The 7,062-nt window shown below is 37.3% G+C and overlaps 1 pseudogene; it reads left to right on the top strand.

The window, feature by feature from the left end:
- Positions 1-2,278: 2,278 nt before the first annotated feature.
- Positions 2,279-2,396, top strand: LOC145110577 (5S ribosomal RNA; annotated as a pseudogene).
- The last annotated feature ends 4,666 nt before the right edge of the window (positions 2,397-7,062 follow it).

Raw genomic sequence — 7,062 nt, 5'->3', positions numbered from 1 at the left:
CGAAGGCACCAATGTCGGCCTACTAGTTTTGGGTATCTGTTAGTAGAGGGATGTCTTATGGACTGTATATAGTTACGTAGGATAGACTGAGGACACTTGATCTAGGCTCTTTTACATGTTCCTTGTTTGGCTGTGGTTTTAGAGTAGGATCACCTTTCCGGGTGTCTATTTCACCTCTGGGTATATACGGTTATGCATTCCTTGGATTGTTGGTATGTAGTATGTTTCCATGCTATAGTGAACAGTTTAGATTTGTATCCTGGTATATAGGATTTTGCTGTGCAGTAGTGATCTATAGATCTGCCTGTTTACCTGCTGACTGGTTATATGATTATTTGTTGTTGGTTATATGTTCTTTGTTACGTATATGTCGACATGCTATGGTGGGTAGATATTGTCCTACTTTGTGATGTCAGTCAACAGAACGGGGCATTCTAACCGAAAGGTTGCGGGCCAGGGCATTCCAACCGAAAGGTTGTGGGCCAGGGGTAATCCAACCAGGAGGTTGTGGACTAGTTATGTATTGGGCAAGCGAAACGAAAGGTTGTGGGCCAGGGGTAATCTAACTGGGAGGTTGTGGACCCGAGGGTATTCCAGCCCGATGGTTGATTGGACCCGTTGCATATTCACATTCCTGTCCGCGGACTGATTGGGCCTGGGCATTCCAATCCGATGATTGTGGGCCATATGCATGCTTATATGATTTATTGTATGGGGTATTTTAGGGGAAACTCACTAAACTTTGTGCTTACCCAGTTGTTTATTGTTTCAGGTATCATCGGTCATCATGGGAAGGTGAATGCGTGATTATACACATCCATCAACAACAATGAAGATTCCGCCCATATGTGTTGATCGGGTTAAAATACACCCCAAGGTGAGGCCCTAGGTCTAGGCCCATATATGTATATTGGGTTGGATTATACCCTAGGGTTAAGCCTAGTTGTATGATTGGTATGTGGTACATTGGGGAACTCACTAAGCTTGTGCTTACAGTTTATGTTTATGATTTCAGGTACTTCCGATTCGAAAGGGAAGGGCCCGGCGTGATGGCACAACATCCTCCCCTCATGATTTTCGCATTTTAAATAATTGTACTCTAATATTTTGGATATTATATTTGGTGATGGTTTTTGAAACAATTAATAAATAAAATTGATAGTCTTTCAATGAAGAATTTTATCACTGTTTATGGGCTGTTACAATATAAATCATATGTGGTGATGTTTGGTGGTGGTAGGTGGTAGCTGGTGGTGGCGGTAGGGGTGACATGTGGGTTGGTAGGTAGTGGTCGTGGCGAGTGGTGGTACCAAGTTGTGGTGATGGGTGGTGTAGACGGGTGGGTGGGTGAGTGGTGGTGGTGGTTGGTGGTGGGGTGGAGGTGACAGGTGGTGGGGGTGTATGGTGGTTTTTACGGGTGATGGGTGGGGTGGTGGTGACGGGTGGTAGTGATGGGTGGTGGAGGTGGGTGGTGGTGACGGGTGGGTGGGTGATGGTGGTGTGTAACAACCCCATATTGCACGTATCACAATATTGTCCACTTTGGGCCACTCGGCACAAGGACTTTCCTGGGGGTCACCCATCCCGGTACTACTCTCGCCCGAGCACGCTTAACTGCACAGTTCTTATGAGATCTGCTACCCTCACGGCTTTAAAACGCGTTGTGACAAGGAAGGTATCTACACCCCGTATAAGGAGATGTTTCGTTCTCCTTCCAAGCTGATGTGGGATCAGGTGTAACCCACCTTTTGTAACAACCCCATCTGGCACGTATCACAATATTGTCCGCTTTGGGCCACTCGACACGAGGACTTCCCAGGAGGTCACCCATCCCAGTACTACTCTCGCCCGAGCACGCTTAAGCGCAGAGTTCTTATGGGATCTGCTGCCCTTCCAACTTTAAAATGCGTTGTGACAAGGAAGGTATCCGCACCCCTTATAAGGAGATGTTTCGTTCTCCTTCCAAGCCAATGTGGGATCAGGTGCAACCCACCTTCACCCCCCCAATATAGGGTTCGACATCCCCGTCGAACACATTGACCCGTGCCCTTGCTTTGATACCATTTGTAACAACCTCCTCTGGCACATATCACAATATTGTGATACATGCCAGAGGGGGATGTTACTAATGGTACCGGATCTGGGGCACGGGTCGATGTGTTCGACAGGGAAGTCGAACCCTATAATGGGGGGTGAAGGTGGGGTACACCTGATCCTACATCGGTTGGGAAGGAGAACGAAACATTCCTCATAAGGGGTGTGGATACCTTCCCTAACACAACGCGTTTTAAAGCCGTGAGGGCAGCAGATCCCATAAGAACTCTGCAGTTAAGCGTGCTCGGGCGAGAGTAGTACCGGGATGGGTGACCCCCTGGGAAGTCCTCGTGTCGAGTGGCCCAAAGCGGACAATATTGTGATACATGTCAAATAGAACGAAATTAATTCATAGAACAATAGAACCACTTTCTAGACCATTTGATCAGTTTAATACCAAAAGGGTATGATGGTAAAATAATAAGTTTATTTATAAAAAAAAGAAATTATAGTTTATTAATGATGTCTTAAATTGTAGAATTTATTTGAATTAAATCCCAACAAAATAGGAATAAACAATTCAAGCATCAATCATTAAAAAAAATTTAATTGCATGAATCAACCAAAAATAAAAAACCAAACATCAAAAATTTCCAATTACAATTAATGTTTATAGGTGAACAATGAAAATTAATGTTCATAGATGAACATTAAGAAATATATGAATATTCAAATAATTTTATAAACTGAACATGCATATGTTCATAACTGAACATGCATATGTTCATAACTGAATATGTATGAATCTAGATAGGTGAATAGTAATAATTAATTTTCGTAACTACTCATAAATGAACAAGTATGCATACGTTGGGGATAATGACTTAAAAGGGTAATATATTTTTCGATTTGTATATATTTGGTCGCTGAGTTTTTTTTCGTCCACATTTACCCCTTCAACTTGTTAAACTGTACTCATTCAGTCCTTATGACCGGCTATTCCAGGTTAACCGGTAAAAATGACTTAATAGGGTAATATATTTCTCACTTTTTACACATTTAGTCCTTAATACTTTTGTACACATTTAGTCTTTAATATTTTTTTGTTGCAAAATAAGTCATTTTTGTTTTTGTACTCATTCAGTACTTATGAATGATTTTTTTTAGGTTTTTCTCACAACATCTTACGTGAGACAATCATTAATAAGGTGTTTGGAACTTTTGATGTTTATGTCCATCGCGATCTAGACTACTTGGTTGCTTAGGTCATGTGTTTTGAACTTCATAACTTCTTCATACGATCTCGAATTTTAGCGATCTTTATATCCATGCGTTCGTATTTTAGTCTATTACAATTTTCGTTTAGATTACTCTCGTTAAAAAGTAATATATTTTTACTTACGATCTTTATATCCATACGTTTTTTTATGAATGTATGTATGATTTTTTTTTTATAAAATTGTAAATAAAATATATTACATTTTAACGGGAGTAATCTTAATGAACGTTGTACTATACTCAAAAAACGAACATGTGGATATAAAGATCGTTAAAATCAGATATCATATGAAGAAGTTACGACGTTCAGAACACAATATCTAAGCCAAACCACAAAACCTACGCAACCAAATAGTCGCGATCGCGATGGCCATAAGCATCAACAGCCCCAAACACCTTGTCAATGATTGTCCTATGTAAGATGTCGTGAGAAAAACCTAAAGAAATCATTCATATGTACTGAATGGGTACAAAAACAAAAATGACTTATTTTGAAACAAAAAATATTAAGGACTAAATGTGTACAAAAATATTAAGGACTAAATGTGTACAAAATTAGAAATATATTACCCTATTAACTTATTTTTTTCGGCTAACTTGGAGTAACCGGTCATAATGACTGAATGTGTACAGTTTAACAAGTTGAAGGGTAAATGTGCACGGAAAAAAAACTCAGTGACCAAATGTGTACAAATCGAAAAATATATTACCCTTTTAAGTCATTATCCTACATATGTTGATAACTGAACATGCATATATTCATAACTGAACATGCATATGTTCATAACTGATTATATATGAATTTAGATAGATGAATAGTAATAATTAATATTCATAAATACTCAGAATTGAACAAGTATAAAAGTTAAGAACCAAAGGGCTTCTAGCTCAGCGATATCCGGTGTTGCCCTCCCTCCTTGAGGTTGAGGGTTCAAGTCCCGTCGTGGACATAAGTGGATTTAAGGTGTAGTTTAGGAGTAGGTTAGATTTGTTGTTCAAAAAAATAAAAGTTAAGACTTGTGAACCTATGCTCAGAGATGAATATGTGTTCATAGATGAACATTGTCTTCAAAAATCCAAGAATTGGCCAAATTCATATATATTCATAACTAAACATTTATAGAAAACCCAGTCATAAATAAACATTTATACAAAAACCATTAAAAAAAATATACAAATTTCAATTACAATCGGAGATCTAGTAAAAAAAATCCAAAAGAAAAGATACTTTAAAGTTAGAGACATAAAAAAATTAGAGATGTATCCATTCGAAACCCACTATGTTCGAAATAAACAGAAACTCAACGTTAGATAATAATTTTAAACCTTTTTCCCAATCAAATCCAACCCACAATAGATTAAACAATCACAAATTCATACTAGTCTCAAATCCAACACACACCCAACAACATAAAATTTTACAACATACCACGGCTAGTTCTTGAAAAAATAAAATTAAATCAACAACATAGAAAAGATGAAAATGGCGTAGATAACACAGAAGTAAACCCTTTTCCATTCTTATAAAATCTTGAACCAATATTTAAAGTCATTCATTTTTGGAATAATGCATTGGTAGTTGCAGAATGATTTCCACAACCTTCAACTATCAAAATTTGTTCTTCAGCCCATGTTCTTTAAATTAAGAGATAGCAACCTAAAAATAGAGTAGAATGAAAGGGAATATGCAATGCATCACAAACCTAGGGTAAAGGGGATAGGATGGTGACTACAGAGAGGAAAAAAATGAGGGGATTAAAAATAGTCTTATGCATTTGATTGATGCATTGTTTTTTTTTTCTTATTTCTTTCACAAAATCATAATTGAACATTTCAAATTCTATTTTTAATGAAGATCAATAGAAATGCTTCAGATTACTCGCAAATAAAGAAAAAACTAAAAAACAAATTACTAAATCATTGTTCGATTACATAATTGAACTGAATGTACTCATATTACAAAGATTAAAAATAATCTTATGCATATAATTGATAAATTGCTTTTTTTTCTTATTTCTTTCAGAGAAGCATGAATGGGATTTTCAAGCTCTATTTTTTCATGAAGATCGATAGAAACTGCTTTGTTTTAAATTATAAGTGTCATGATCCTTGACTTTAATTTTTTTTTGTTTAAATTATACCATTTAAAAGAAGCTAAACCCATCCCAGGGTGAGACAACTCCATCCGCAACTCAAGGAGTTTTATTGCAGTTCATCAACGAGATCCTTTAGGATTTATGAAATATGAAGGTGACATTGTTCCTACAATACATAAATTGTCAACAATAACCCCTCTCGATTTGAAGCCACACTATTATTTTTCCTTTTTACACACCTTTGGTTGAATTACCCAGGTTCGAATTGATAAAGAACATGATTGTTATTAATTGCTCAATAAGATGATAAATGTCAAATTTCAGCCACGGTTTAGATGAGCCAACAAAAGAAAGAGATAAACACGTTAAAAAAGAAACAAGTGCTAAATTTATATGATTATATGCAATAATCATATCATATCATATCTATGTATAAGCATCAACACCCAACGAAGAAACCTAAACCTAAACCTGGAATAACAGAAAGGGTATACATTTAACTCAGTTTTTGGCCCTGGTGGAGTTGTTTTCTTTGATTATTGATCTGTTATGAAGCTTCACAAACCTTTTGAGGTCTTTATATGGAAGAATTTCAATATTCTTCCTTTTAAGCTCACTCAGTGCAAGTTTTTTTGTCCAGGAGGTGCCACAACCACTTTGGATATTCAGAGTCTACAACTATTTTTGGGTCAATCCCCTCCTTGAGGATATTTGCCCCTACAATTGTTGTAGATTTCCCTTCTTTGCTTAAAGTCGACTGCTTTGGAGCATCAGCAACCCCTTCACCTTTACCTTTTTTGCTTTATGTGACAACCCGAAATTTTTTATCATGGAAAGTCCAGCCAATCAACCGAAAGTCAGACTTAATTCCATTGCCTTCTAGCCTTGTTAAGGACATTCTAATGGGTTCTAAGCCTAGTGCACATAAGGATTGAGTGTCATGAAGTGTTAGCTTAGTATTGGAGGAATGAAAACGAGCCAGAAAACCCAACACATGGGGTTTACGGCCGTAAACTCTATGTACGACCGTAAACACCCTCTAGCCGTGAACTACCCCAATATATGATAGTTTGCTTCATTTTTCTTCATTTCTCCAAGTCTTGGCCGCAAACTACCATTCTCTCTCAAGTATCATACATTCAAGAACACCATTTCCACTCTTTTCACCCTCTTTCCGTTGTATCTCCTTAGAATACAACTTAGGATCTTCAAACACTAGCCCAAAACACAAAGATCTTCAAGTGTTCTTCAAGGGGTCCGTGAACCACTCATACATTTGGGTCGTAAAATCCTCAAAGACCTTCAAAGTGTGAGTACCTCTTCTATCATTCTGTTAAGCATGTGTAACACTTGATTTCCTATCCTTTAAACAACATCTAACTACATAAACTCCATGAGTTTATGGCCGTAAACTCTTTGTTATGGCCATAAACCCTTGTTTTGGACATATCTTGAGCCTCAAACACTTATAGATGCTTGTTATCCATTAGAACTCTTGAACCCCTGAATCCCTAAGAAAAAAAAAACCAAAGATGCATCCATTTTGGAGAGTTTATGGCCGTACACACTTGGTGTGGCCGTAAACTCAAGTGTGGTCGTGAACACACTTCCCTTGGTCGTACACTCCCCTTTGATCAATCACATGTGATTTCAA

The sequence above is a fragment of the Lactuca virosa genome, chromosome 4 (assembly GCF_052849685.1).
Source record: "Lactuca virosa cultivar CGN04683 chromosome 4, Lactuca_virosa_CGN04683_v6, whole genome shotgun sequence".
Classification (NCBI taxonomy): Eukaryota; Viridiplantae; Streptophyta; class Magnoliopsida; order Asterales; family Asteraceae; genus Lactuca; species Lactuca virosa.
This window is presented reverse-complemented; position numbering and strand designations above follow the sequence as displayed.